The sequence below is a fragment of the Ambystoma mexicanum genome, chromosome 6p (assembly GCF_040938575.1).
Source record: "Ambystoma mexicanum isolate Mex_15411 chromosome 6p, UKY_AmexF1_1, whole genome shotgun sequence".
Lineage (NCBI taxonomy): Eukaryota > Metazoa > Chordata > Amphibia > Caudata > Ambystomatidae > Ambystoma > Ambystoma mexicanum.
The window spans coordinates 874883565-874898579 of record NC_090935.1 but is presented as its reverse complement, the minus strand read 5'-3'; the positions used below and the strand labels follow the sequence as shown (position 1 = coordinate 874898579).

The 15015-nt window shown below is 45.3% G+C and overlaps 1 protein-coding gene across 1 annotated transcript in view; it reads left to right on the top strand.

The window, feature by feature from the left end:
- The window catches only part of TMEM232 (transmembrane protein 232), a 1143478-nt gene that overhangs the window by 467939 nt on the left and 660524 nt on the right, over window positions 1-15015 (top strand). The window lies entirely within an intron of this gene.

Genomic DNA, 15015 nt, shown 5'->3' with positions numbered 1-15015 from the left:
GTCGCTTATAATAAGCGGACCTGGCAATACTGGTTGGGGTCTGGCCCGTCGCATCCCGCTCTGTCTAGGAATAGGTTGGCCTCCTTCGGAGTCTGAAAGAAGTGGACTTTCCCGTCATATTGGAATCTGAGTTGCGCCGGGAAGAGCATGGAGTAGGAGATTAGTTTGTCTTTTGAGCCTTTGTCTGATGGAGGTAAAGGATCTCCTCTGTAATTGAACTGCTGGTGAGAAATCGGGATAGAAGTTTATTCTGTCTCCGTCATGGTGTAGCTCTCCTTTTTCTCTGGCTAATCGGAGGATGGTATCTCGGTCCTTGTAGTTTAGCAGTCTGGTGATTATTGGTCTGGAAGGTACTCCTGGGATGGGTTTGGCGGATGGGATCCTGTGTGCCCTTTCCACCACAAACATGTGGGAGAGGGCTTCTCGGCTGAAAAGGGTGGTACACAGCACTTCAATGAAATCCTCCATTTTGGATTGCATCTGGTGTTCCCTCACCCCCACAATTCTAATCTTATTTCGTCTGGAGCGACCCTCCAAGTCTTCGCACTTGGCGATGGTTGTTTTCATTTGGGATTCAAGTTGGGAGACTTTGGCTGCCAGGGTTGCAGTGCTGTCGTCTAGATTAGACACATGTTGTTCTACCTCGTTAAGGCGCTCTGTATGAGTGTCCATTCGGTGTTGTAGGAGATCTACCTTTGAGGAGAGGCCGTCCATTTTGTTGTTTAGACTCCCTATACCAACTTTGAGATCCAGCAGGAGGCTCTTGATGTCTGTGGGGGAGGCTCCCTCATCCATCTGATGTCTGCCGGCAGACGTGGGCTCTGAATCCTCCTGGAGTCTGGGGGTTTTGGGGAGTGCCCCGGGCTCGAAACTTAACTTTCTTTGGGATCTGTCCATTTTCCCCATTGGGATAGAGGGCTATGCGTCCCTGCGAGGAGTGCGATGTCTGTAGGTGGTTACCCAGGTGCTAGTGGCCTCCAAAAGATGAGGCGTTGTGTGTGCTGTATCGGGCAGGTTGAAGGGGTAGGGATGTCTGTTGGAGTGAGGACGGTGGCTAATGCGTCCGACCTTGACCGAGATCGTAGTTTTGCAGGTCTTGGGAAAGTTTGAGGTAGGTGGTGGAGGCAGGCGCTACCCTCTCAGTGGTGAAGTGTAGAGGGTCACTTGTTTAAGCCCTTAAGCAGAGTTCTGGAGGCCGTGGGCTCCTTCCGCTTCTCCCCACGGAGATGGAACTTTCCTATGGTGCTCTCCAGAAAGGGCGGTTATATGGGGAGATGCGGCAAGGATCTGGAGACAATCAGTGTGTGAGAGCGGGCATTACAGCAGGGATGCGTTTTGTCAGGCGCACTCCATACCTGATAGTCTGGGTGGGCCGTGGAGTCTCGGCCCCCGCCTCCGCTGGTCTCACCGGAGTTTGCCCGTCTGCTGTTGCTTGGGGGGGCTGCCGACCCCGGCCCCCAGGTCTTATGCGCCACGCCGGGCCGAGTGGCCGTAGGGGGGGCATGCTGGGAGAGAGCGGGCTCCTTAGCTGTGTCTCTTGATCCCTCCGCCCGTTGTAAGCTTGTGTCTCCTGCTGCTCTCTGGTGCAGGCCACGGCCTCTGGGTGTTTGCGGCTGCAGTTGCTGCTTGTGCTACGTCACAGGTCTGTTGTCTCGGGAGGAGGGGGGGAGCTCTCACCACCACCGTCGGTCGTAGCCCTCCAACGTTCCTCATGGCCTCGCTTCTCAGGGGTGTGCCGGGGGGCTGGCGGGGCACCCCCGCTCTGTTCTCGTTGGGTCTGAGGCCGTCTCCGACTTTGTGCTGCTGTCTGCTGGGCTCTCTCTTTGGCCTTGACTTCCGGGAAGCGAGGCCCGGGTGAGTGCGTATGGGGCCGCCCGGTATCCGATTTTGGCCCAAACTTCACGGGTCGGCAGGGAAATGCCCAGTTAACACGGGTAGTGCTTGGTCAGGGCAACGAGATACCGATTTATACAGGATTATGCCGGATTAATTTCAGGCCGTGCAGGAGCTCCGTAAGGTGCGGCCATCTTGTTTGGCCCTCTAGTGCCCTCAAGGACAGAATTCGGTTTAAATCGGTCTCCCTTACCCACAAATGCCTTACCGGCTCAGCACCGAAATACTTAACTGAGAACATTGTCAAAAAAGTGTCAACACGCCCCATGAGGACAGCTAACTCCTTCTGCCTAAAAGTCCCCAGTTTAAACTGAAAAAAGCAGGGGGGAAGCAGCTTCCCTGTTATGGCTGCCCAGTTATGGAACTCCTTGCCCACCTCCTTAAGAGCAGACCAGTCCTTCCTGAGCTTTAGGAAAAGTAGCAAAAGTTGGCTAGTCTCACAGGACTCATGATTCCTCTCAACTCTTAACAATGTACAAATAATATAAAATAGGGGGCCTGGCTGTGTCCTGATATGCCCAGGAGGGTGATCAGTAATGAAGAGAAAATCAGGATGGGATATCAAAACAGCATACATTTTGGATTAATTTATTAAATCTCAAAAGTTGTAGCAAGGTGATAGGTATTGCTTTAGTTGCAAAAGAACAGATAACGGACAGATTAGACAATTTAACAATTGGGGGTACTATTATGTACCATCCTCTTACATATTGAGGATGTTTTCCTCATGTTCAAAAATTGGACATTAGAGTATAAACAGGAGTAAGTGCTGCCCAGGACTGCTAGTGGTCCATGGGTATAGTAAAACAAAACACACAACAAAAACGTGTATAATAGCACAGTAAGGCAAAGCGTTGTGTCGCAGATCGACACTGTAGTGTTTTGGCCACCTGTAGCAATAGATGGGAACTAGTTGATGACGTGGCCTTCTTCAGGATGGGGGTGAAGGGTAACACTGTTCGTGTTGTATCGTCAGAGGAACGATAAGGTCGCTATACAGTCTCACTCAGTGATGTCTGATGGAGACTGATGAAGCTGCAGACATGAACCTCAAAAACCAATCTCCTCCCCCCCACTAACCAACCAAGCCTTCACGCTCCTGATTACACCTTACGCTGCACACATAATCCTACTACAAAACCTCAAGCAGATGCTCAGTCTCTCATATAGCACCCACTGTACCCTGTCATCCCACCACATTGCAGCATTCCTACACCTGCCCATGCTCACAGGATTAATTTTGTTAGTATGCCAAGAAGCATAACATCCAGGGCCCACGTGACAGCATACAACCCATATGGTGCCTAGAATCTCACTGGCGCCCAGACATTTGGTACATTTGAATATTCCTTCATCAACACGCTAGGATTTGCAGAACCTTGAGGCCAGCATAACTGGCAGAAGTCATGCTACACAAGACCCAGTGACATGGCATTGCATAGCTCCTTTGAAAAGTTCTAAAAAGATCTCTGCATCTGTTGGTCTAAAGTCGAACAACTCTCTCTGTATAGTTACATTTGCAGAGGGAGCTTTTCAATGGTAATTCGTATCTGTTATGTACATGGCAAATCCCCCTCTTGCACAGACAGATGGCAACAAGCTGCAGTTGCACTTTTGTATTCTGAGCATAAAAGTCCTATGCATGTGTCTTCAGAGAAGCTCGGCTGAGTGCAACCTGTCCCATGCAGCTGCCGCCAGCAATCTTGCTTTGCATCTTATACGAGGTGATGTAAGCCATTAAAATGGCTCCTGTCAAGAACGAAACTTGATGCGAACGCTGACAGCTTTGCAAGTGAGCATTTCTCAAAATGAAAACAACCGAAAATTACATTGGAACTAAACAAGTACACACAATATTTTAAGCGTGTTGGTGTAAAGAACTGTTTGGGTTACACTGTTGTTAGAATCTGGCTGTTGGTTGCTAATTATGGAATCTAATCTATTGTCCCTGTGGTGAGAATAAAAGGGACAGATGGATACTCTATTGCCGAGCGAAGCATCAGGGAGATGACTAATGAATACTAAAATAAAAAAAAATAAAACATATTTCTCCTTGTCTGACTTGCATCATATAAATCATTTTGTTCTATTCCAGAGTGGCTACTGTCCAATATTAATTTTGGCCTGATCTGCCTGGGATATGATATCAGAAATTACAGGGAACATCAATGCAATAGATAGATTTCAGCCTCAAGGTGAAACAACAACCCGGGCTAGATTAATTTACATTGGACAAAATGTACTGCTGCAGCTGCATAAAGCAAAGTAATGTTTTCATACAATTCCACCAGTTAATGAAATAATAGCATGCTTCACTACAAGCATAAAGAAATTAAATTATAGAAAATTGAGCATGATGGATGGGCATGGGCTCATTTTTGGAACTTGCTTTTAAGTGCAATATTAGCCCATTTGACTGGAATACATCAACTCTGCAAAGTAGCACTGCATTCTAAGAGGTGGGCTTGCAAGGTTTCTCTGATGAATCGCGCCCAGAGATGACCCACACTGGTCATTACAAGGTGATTCAGCCCGAGGGACGAGGTGAGGTTGATAAATCCAGCCCTGCTACCAGCAAAAGTGAGACCAAGAAACCACGAGGGCAACCTGAAAGTCTGGGGTATGTTGGATACTTGACACCATTTGTGGCGACAAGGAATGACAAGACTAACCAAGTGATGCCATAGTGGTTGCTGCAAACTTTTATTCAAGAAAAGACAAACCTATCTAACTATGAGGAATCTGATGACATGATTACTCCTTTCCCTGAGATTTCCTCCCCCTATGTGGCCAGGGGATGGCAGCCACTACTTGAGCCTGACCCTGGCGGTGGCTATATGAGAGAAGACCACCTGGGGGGAGGTGACCCTCGGGGAAATGACATGTCATCATTGGGGAAAGTCACATGCCCTCTGGTCCCTTCTACCAATGTTTCCTCTATTCCACATGCCCTTATGGCATATTGTAACACTTTCCCTCAACCTCTTATTAGATCTACCTTTAGAACTCTCCAACATCCCACAAAGAACAATATGCTAAAAACAGGGATGAGAAAGAGGCAGGGAGTAGTAAGGATCACTCCCAATGAAGACCAGTATCAGCTTCCTCAAAGTCACTCAAGAAACAGTCTCGTAACAACTCAGACGAAAAAGAGCAGTGGAGCAATATAGAAGACTAGGACCGGTAAACCAACGCAACAGTTTACTCATACCGGGAAGTTTAAAGTGGCGTCTGCTACAGCTGAGAGGGAGAAGGAGAGAACTGAAGGTCCTGGGCTGGACCATGACCTGTGCCGACGGCAAGAACCACACTGACGGGAACCACACCATAGGAGATGGTGGGGAAGCGATCCCAACAATGGGAGAGAGAAGCCCAGGTGCAGTCGGTTCACCACCCGAGAACAGAGGCAGCTGGAACTGTGCACCATAGAAAGGAACACAGCGAGAGCCTAGCAGCTGTCAGGATGCACGACGAAACAGAAAATTGAGAAAACCCTGAGTGAAGGAACGTGAGAAGCAACCGCTAAGCCCAAGGAAGACAGACGGGTTACCGGGTTGCCTGCAAGCGTATGCTGCTCTGTAAGAATAATGCAGAAGGAAGGAAACCAAAGTGAGGGATCACAGAGAGCAACCAGTAAGCCTAGGGAAGACAGACAGGTCACCGGGATGCCTCACAGAGTGTACTGCTTCATAAGAATAAAGCAAAAGACACAAAGGGAGGCTAATGAAGAAGTTAAAGTATTTGTGAAGCAAACTACAAACAGGTTATTAAACCCATATCTCAAGGGCAAGAGCAAAGTAAAAGGGAATGCTCTTGGAAAAGGGGCAAAAAACCCTTTGATGAAAAAGGAAGCGGATATTGAAAAGAACTGTGTGAAACAAGATTGGATAAGCCAGAAGTGGGGTCATTTTGTTTCATGGATAAAAAGGAAAAGTCATAGCATAATATTCTGGCAGTAGAGTTTACCAGGTGAAGCTGAATGTTTGTAAAATAAAGTTCTGGCAGGAGAGTACATCAGGTGAAGAGAAGTGTTTGAAAGACTGCATGAAATTCCTGGCGCCTCGAAACACTTGTGTATAGGTGCGTATTAAATGCCATATCATATCATATCTGGCAGGGGAATACAACAGGCAAACTAAAGTGAGTGTACAAGTATAGTATAAAAACATCTCAATGAAGACCAATGCCTTTGAGAGTGTGAACTATTGTAAATTGACAATAAGAGTTTGGCAGGGAAAGATACCAGGTGATCTCCGAGTCTGGGACACGCATGTAAAGTTTAATAAAGTGAAAGGAGAATCCCTTGGAAGATACATGTTCTTAGATCTGAATCATATTGAAGGTAAAGAGAAACCTGGGGAAGGGAGCTATTTCACTGCAAACTGTGAACTCGCCAAAAGGAGGCAGTGATCCTCTTGGGTCCAAAGAAACTTGACTGTTCTTTATTTGAATTGTACATATTAGTACAAGGGAGCCATTCCCTGGAACAGTGAACATTGTCCATTTCAAATCTTTTCGTTGGATATGAAATGTTGTGTTGGATTGGAACCTTTGTGCACTTTTGCGACTCAGAGACAATGCCCTTTGCACCTTAGAGTTAGTTTTAGAGTGTGAGGGCCAGAAAAGGATTCCGGACACAAGGACATATTTTGCTTTGGAAATCTTGAAAAAGGACAGACCCATTCATTTTGGTTGAGGGAGGGAAATGCCTCCTAGATTAGAGATAGGGAGGCATTTTCCAACCCCCATTTGTGTCAATAAACTCCATAACCAAAAACTATGAGTCCCCTGTGTCCGCGGCTCATTCCTTGCTCCTGACATAACCTTAACTATAATGGGGGTTCCCTACCTAAACAAAAGAAACTCGGGTGCTTGTCTGTAGTCCATGAAAGTCCAAATCAAAAGGCACCATCCCAGTCAAACGTTCCTACGCTGTCCGTGTGTGATGCTGGAAATGCCTTTTGGGGGGACATGGCCTCCTAGTTCCGGTCCTACCACTTCTCCGTATGTGTTTTCTCTAGGATTTCTGAATGTCTGGCAGTGCCGTTCTTCATGTTTTCCTTTTGGTGAACAACAGCCATGGGATACCATTATAGCATCCATGGGTGGGGGTACACCCTTGTGACCCCTATGTGTGTTTTTGGGCACCTCTGTGTTGCCTACAGAGCAGGGTATGTGCTGGTAGCAGCTACATGCTGACGTGGCAGTGGCTCTGAGTGTCCTCCATTTTTGGAACACCCAAGCCCTGCCATAGAAATCAATGGATTCCTGATAGAAGGCAAGATGGCCACTGTGGCCTCTTTCTACTGCCTTTTACCTTGTTTACCAAAGTCCTGGGAAGCCCTGACTCTGTCCCTTCCTCCCGACTGGCTATTGGGTGGGAATACCATATATTGCTCTGGGGCTGCCCCCTGTTAGAATGACTGGAGCCTTCCCAGTGGCTGTGTGTTGTGGGTACACCCTAGGAGTGTGAACCGTGTGAATGGGCTCTGAAGTGAACTCACATTTTGTGTTATGGGTGTGGTGTGTGTAACACAATGCCTGAGACAGCCTTGGCTGAAAATGGATTTAATGCTGTGTAGTGTACTGAAAGACTGGGTACTTACCCCAATCCAAATTCTTTGTTATGCGGGTCTGGGTGGAGTGAATGGCCTGAATGCATGTGATCCTGATTGGCTGCCTGAATGCCCTTCTGCATGATTGGTTGACTGAGCCTGGCTCAGACTGAGTGGATGAGGACCAAATGTGTATAATAGGGGACCTCTCAATCACCAATTTGTTCAGAAGCTGAAGTCAAAGCTGAAGCAAGGGGAAGCTATTCCTTGAAGCCCAGCTGGAGGAGAAGTCTGCTGCTGCATTTTCTTTGTGTAATCTAAAAGCTGCCATGACAACCTGCAAAGGAGACCTCTCCCTGAGCTATGAGGCACCATTGTGCAACCTGATACTCTTCATCCGAAGTGCCCTGGAAGCCAGTCCTGTGTGCCTGCCATCCAGAGATTGGGGTCTTTGTGAGTCCTGAAGAGGCGTGCCCAGACATCTTGAGTCGAAGCAGTCCATTGGTGTCACCCAGGGTCCGGAGGAGTGTTCGTGACCCCTGGAAGCCTATTGCTGTCTACCACCCAGAAGAGGGGGTACTCTGGCATAGTGCTGCTGGACACCCAGAGCTGTGCCGAAGAATACTTCAAGGGACATGCTCGCCTTCATCACTGACTACTTTTTCTCGCTGGAGAAGGTCCAGGGTTGCTGAGTGCAGATGAAGGTCCCCAGTTGGATTCCTGTCACCAGAATCCAATGGAGACGTCCCGAGGGTCCAGACTTGGAGAGGGTCCGTGGTCCACTTCAGTGGTCGGGTCCATGTCACCAGAAGCCGTCCAGATGTCTGTGTTGCGGCTGCATCACCGAAGTACGGAAAGTAGGAAAATCGCAATATTCTGAAACCCGACACCAAAAGTGACATATGCACCTGTCACTGCCAGAAGTCATCGAAGGGTCCCAGGGGTTTTATCTCACCTGCCAAGCCTTTAAGGAGCCGACAGCAAGTTTCATCTTCCCAAGACTTCTACAGTCGAAGAAATCATCGACCAACGGAGAGCACTGCGAAGAGCCAACCTGCTGCATTTCACTTTGGTTCCATTTTTCTTCTTGGACTCCCAGTGGCTTCTTCTTCCAAGGGGGGTCCATCCTCAAATGGAATCGTTGAGTGAAACAGAGAAACTCTTCTAACTTTGCTTGCAAGGCACCAAAGGTACTGTGACAAGGAAGAGGATCTTCTAGCCTCGGGAGTTGTCCAGCGGTCCCAGATCTGTCTTGGATCCTGTTCTCCTGTGGCATTTCAGGTACTGTGGGGTGGTAGAACCTCTTAAAAGAAAGTAGAGTGTTATTGAAAATGTTTGGACTGGACTGTAAAAGACAAGATACGTTACTCCCTATTTGTTCCATTACTGGTGACACAGAATTGTATATCTATTCTAAAGAAAGCATTCTGCCACTGTTCACAACTAACCTGCCTTTCTTCCCTAATCTGTGCTGTGATACCTTACTTTAGAATTCACATGCCTATTTTGAAACTGTCTGCAGTTGGTGCATTTATCACTGAATTTAAATATTGTGTGGTACCACATAGAGTGTGTGTGTATATATATATATATATATATATATATATATATATATATATATATATATATATATATATATGTGTATATATATATATATATATATATATATATATACAGTGTTATTACACGCCCACGGTAGTGGCCGTGTAGTTATGGTTAAGTTGCTGTTTCCATAGGAAGAGCACTTTTTGGGCGGCTTATAACTCCCGTCCCCCTGGACGAATCCTCACCAAACTTTGCAAAGAAAGTATATGGGCCACTCTGAATTCTTTTGCAAAGTCTGGTGATGTTTGGTGCAGGGGGGGAAGTTATAGGGGGTGTCCCAAAACGTCTTTTTTTCCCATAGACTGAATGGGGGAAAAAGTTTGTGCGCGTCTACAGTCAAAACGGCTGGACGGATTTTCACCAAATTTGTGGCAGGAGCAGGATCTTGGTCCCGAATGCGTGCTTTTGTAAATTTGGTGCCAATCCGTCCAGTACTTTAAAACAACCAAAAAGTACATCTGAAAAAATTAGTGATATCTATGTCCGCTCCGCGGACACACTTCCCTGTTCACTCCGCGGACAAGATAACGATTGGCTAATCCGTAGCGTCATGTTCGCGGACATGTGGCGCATTCACTGATTGGGTGTTGAACGGCGTGAAGTGTGTCAGATTCTGTTGCTGCGCCCGCCATGTTTTATTCGTGTTTTAGTGTACGTGGACATCGCCGGTAACACATATAAAACAACACAACAATGCACTTGTTAAACTTATGAAATATTGTATCGGAAGGTAAGGGTTAATGAGGTTGGGATGGGATGTGGAGCAGGAAGGCAAAAAGTGGTGTTTTCTTGTCATCTAAGTCATACGGTAAATAGCGTTGTAAAGTTTGAAAATCTGAGGGAGCCACCTGCAGTGTTTGATGGAAAGAGTGGGTTTGCAAGTTTATGGGAGTACCACTTCTCATGAATGCGTTGAGACATGTTGTTGAAAAGTCAGAATGTATTTGCATTCTGAGCGAAGGTCACATGCTTTGCTTTTGTGGTTGCGAGCTCAGTAGGCCCACGCATCCAACTGAAACCCATAAGGGTCCATTGTTTTTTGACCTTGAGCGAAAGGGAAAAATTCTGTAAGAATGCAGGGAGTGCAAGTTTGGGAAAAATACCATTTGATAAGGTTATGTATTCAAAACGTTTGTACCTCGCTGTCTGGGTTATACTGAAGACAATGGAGACGGTAAATATCATGTAAGTTTACTTTTGACGACTCTACACCGGAACAAGTTTTAATTTGTTATTACCAGAACAGTAATTTTGGCATTATAACTGAGGTACAATCTTTCTGTGTAGCTGTCAATTTTTTTTTAACGTTATGGAGAATGCAGATTCTCACCATTTGTAGGCTATCATTAGGTTCACCCATGGCTAATGCTATTATTTCTTTAAAATGTCATGTATGACCACATCGATTTGTGTATCACTTTCCACGTTCTTTTTGTCTTTTTTGCAATTGTTTGCTAAAGGTTAGTATTGATACATATTTTGTGTTACGTTTTCCGAACAGCTACATTCTGCCGTACTGTGATTGCCATGGATTCCAGATGCCAAGTGATGGGTTCTTTGGATGCCAAATGCTTGTACTTGTGACCGTCTGCCTAACCGTGACTGTATTGTGGGACGACCGGGCGGGCCCCATTTGTCCATACGCTGGAGTGGCCATTGGGAGTAACATAACATCTTTTATGGTGGTGTAGTCCCAAGTTCATGCCGACGTCTTGGAAATCACTGTGCGACCGAAGCGTTTGCTTTATCGAAAGCGAATACTTTGTGTATGCGAAAAGAACAAGGGGTAGGCTGCAGCCATGGGGCTTGGGCAGAATGCTGGGGTCATGGTATAAGGTCATGATCCGCACAATGTGGCTACTGGTCATGACCAGAAGGGAGAAAAGATAGGATTACAGTGGCCATGTCCACCTGGGACTGGCTTTGTGGTAAAGTTGTTCGCCATTACGATACATTTGAAAGGGAGGAAAAAAGTGCTGGTGCTAATAGGTTAACAGCGTTTACTTTGTGCTATTTGCAGGCTGCCATGGAAAGCGAAGAGGGGCCATGTATGGAACAACCACCTTTCCTTTCTATGGTGGCCATGTTGGAAAAGGATTTTGTTTTGTATGCGATATATTTTTTTACTATTCTTAAACTGCGAAAGGTGGTTCTTACAGGAACATTTAATTTGTTTACGGATGGCTTTTATTTTGGAAGGACAGCTAAGAAGGAATGTTGTGGACAGAAATGAGCAAAGAGGCACCAAGCAGTAATATGGGGGGCTAGGCGGACGGGGAAAAATGTTGTGCGTGTGTTCTTTCTAGGGTAGGGGCAGTGTTTCTCATGCTCCTTCGTTACAGCACTGCTGCAGTTTCTTGGGGAGGAGGGATGGCCTTAGCTCATGTCGTTTTCAGATAAATAGTATTTTTGCTCAAAGTATGTACTGTGTGCTACATCGTTAATGGCTCACTACGAATAGGTGTTGGAGCTGTGCAAGGGAAATGTTCAAGGTGGCAGTTCCTACATCAGTAAAAAATGTACTTCCACACTGTCCATGCGGGATATATCTTATTGTTAAGTGTGTATGGATTCTCGGACACGTCACCGTGCTCTGCGCCGATATATGGTCATGTGCTGGCCCGGCCTTAGGGGCAGCAGCGCCCTGGGTGAATTGGTAGCCCCCCCTCCCCGCGCGCCCCTGGTCAACAGGGGCCGTGGCTACGGAGTGTATTTTTTTAAAAAAATGTTTTAAATCTCCTCACTCCGGCAAGGAGATCATTCTATTAATAGGGTGCATTAGCAGCCTATTGTTCCTAAATGTGCTCCGCTGCCGCGGACGCATTGACCAACAATGAAGTGCCTGCCTCCACTATGCCAGCTCGGGGGAGCCATTCAAAGACCCCCCCCCAAGCTGGCGTGGGGCTAACAGTCCCTTTTCTTGGTTAAGGCGCCTGTGGCAGAGGGGCGCATTTGGTGTCAATCGGGTGCTAAGCACCCGATTGACATTGAATGCGCCCGCCTGCTGCACCTTCTGCCGCTGCGCCAGCTTCAAGGAGCCCTTGAAAGAGTCCCCCAAGCTGGCGTGGCGGGGGGCTAATGGCGCCCTGGGGATCGCGGCGCCCCGGCCGGTCGGCCGGCTCGCGCCCCCCCTGAGGCTGGTTCTGATCATGTGGCATTCTCCGCAAGGTGTGGAATGAAGTCAGATGTTCGTTTACATTATGGTTACGTGCCACTACTTAAAACCTATGAAGTTCACTAAAAAACTTTGTTAACGGGACATTATGGTTAAGTTGCCCTACTAAAAACCTGTGAAATTCAGTAAAAAAACCTTTGTTAATGGGACGTTATGGTTAAGTTGCTCTACTAAAAACCTCTGAAATTCAGTAAAAAAAACTTTATTAACGGGACATTATGGTTCCAAGTAAAACCGAAAAACCCTTGAAATTCGCCAGTTATGGTAAGCTAAGCAACCATAACTCGCGCCATCACTGTGCACTGCTAACACTAACACCCAGGACATCAAAGATGACATAAAAAATGTCATTGATGACATCACTGATGACATCACATGTCTGGCTCCCCTTTTTTTTCCTTTACTAACATATCTAGGCCACATGGTTTTCTTCAGTAACAGTCGGGAATAAAAAATATAAAAGGTACTATAATTGTTGACTTATCCTTCAAGTATGTTCTTACAGTAATTCCCTTAGGGTCCAGTCAAATCATGTGATACAAATGCATAGGGTAAGTATCACCTTTGAAACAGACCAATCATTTCTCTGCATAAAGATTATCAGTTAGGTTATGAACACTTACTGCTTGTACCGCTGTTTTTTTCCTTACTTAAATTTTTGTGTATATACTCATATTTGTATGTGATGATGTCTCTTTGTGTTGTGTCTATAATAATGCCATTATGTAGTAAGTGGTTTTAATTACCTACTTATCACATGTTTCACAGTAGCCAAAACTCTAATAAGGAAACAGTAATCAATTCACTGTTCAACATGGCAAGCTTATGAATATTGCACCTCCATCATTTATGCTGCGCACAATGCCTATATTGCTACATGAGTACCTTTCTATACTGCATAGAACTTCATAATAGAAGCTACGTGCTTAATGCACTAATTAGCACTTGATATGTATTGCAATCATCCTTGATACTTTTTGGTGGACATTATAATATGAATTTATAATAAGAATACCTTCTACAGAGTTTTCATTCAAAGTAAATTTTAAATGTGATGTCATCATTGATGTCATCAATGACATTTTTGATGTCATCTTTGATGTCCTGGGTGTTAGTGTTAGCAGTGCACAGTGGTGGCGCGAGTTATGGTTGCTTAGCTTACCATAACTGGCGAATTTCAAGGGTTTTTCGGTTTTACTTGGAACCATAACGTCCCGTTAACAAAGTTTATTTTACTGAATTTCACAGGTTTTTAGTAGAGCAACTTAACCCTAACGTCCCGTTAACAAAGTTTTTTTCTACTGATTATTTATATGCATATATATATTACTGAACCTTATTTTATATAAAGAAGCTGTGTTATCACCTAATATAGCGTTTGGACATTCCTTTGTGGGGTTTGGGGTCTCACTGTACTTAAGAACCTGCCTGCATCACCTCCTGAGTGCTTAAGCCTTGGTTGTTCATCCAAGCTACCAAAGAGAGAACCTTGGCTGAGGTGCTCTGTGCCTTTGTCCCAACCATAAAGAGGACAGTAGTACAGAACCCCCCCCCCCCCCCAGTCTTTACACCCTGTCACTACAATAAACAAATACTAAAGTTCTGGTTCTCATCGTAACCCAGAAGAATGACTGTCTTCCCCTGGATGCCAAAGACGCCAAGTGTTTTCAAAACTGAAAGTTCCAAGCTTTTCATAACAACCAAACAGTTCTACGAGATCCTCATGTGGCTGAGGAGGAGAATGACTCCCTTTTCCAGTTGGTTCTCTCAATGTTCCTTCAACAAAACTTGTAGTTCTTTCAATGAGAGTATAACACACTCATCTTTCTTTGTACGCTTTTGCTTGTCCCCACTGGGATGACGAAGCCACAAGACTTACTCTAGGTTTAGCAGGGTCTGCGTTACACGGTTTCCTGAAGGTGAGAAAACCTTGCGGGTTTCTTCCAGAAGACTCTACCTAAACTGTTAGCCCTTCTCCCATGCCAAAATATTTGAAACTGAAAGCGATCATCTGACTATGCCACTAGTGCCTTGACCAAGACAAATTACCCACTTTAAGAATTTCCCAGTGAAAAAATTAATGATGAGGAGGGCACACCAACTAAGATATGTTTTACGTCTAGAATGAAATAAAACCATGTCTTTTTATTGTACTTAATAAGGAAGTAGTAGGCAGATAAGGAAAGATCTTTAAAGCAAGCACAACATTGCCATTCAGATAATATATCTAAGGCCAAACATACTTTGTATACCTCAGCCATTCAATCAGTCACTAATCACCCCGAGGTGCTTTTTTTATCACTGAATGTAGTGATGATCCTTGGGCGCTAAGCCAGTCTTTGCCAGACATGAAATATCAAAATGTTCTAATAAGTTCCTAAACATTCAAGAAGAGATACCTCAATCCCAAATACAATTCTGACCTTACTATCTAAATCCACCAATGTATGGGATTCTTTTTCTCTTCCTGACTTAGATCAAATAGTATCTTCAATGTGAAAGATCAAACCAACCTATTTCTCTGATCCTTGCCTGCCTTTGAAATGTAAGGATTATTTTTTGTTTTTCGTTCTTCAGTCAATGCATCTTTCTTTTTGTAAGGACTGTTTTCCTTAGTCTTTTAAAACAGGCCATCCACTCCTACTGTTAAAAAAGCTAATTTAGATGTGGAATGATTTTCTACTTGTCGTCCAATGACCTCTTTGCCTTCTTTTGGGGCACATTTATAGAAAAGGTGGTTTCAGAATCACTGATGACTGAATGACTGGCTAAATAGGCATAACCAAT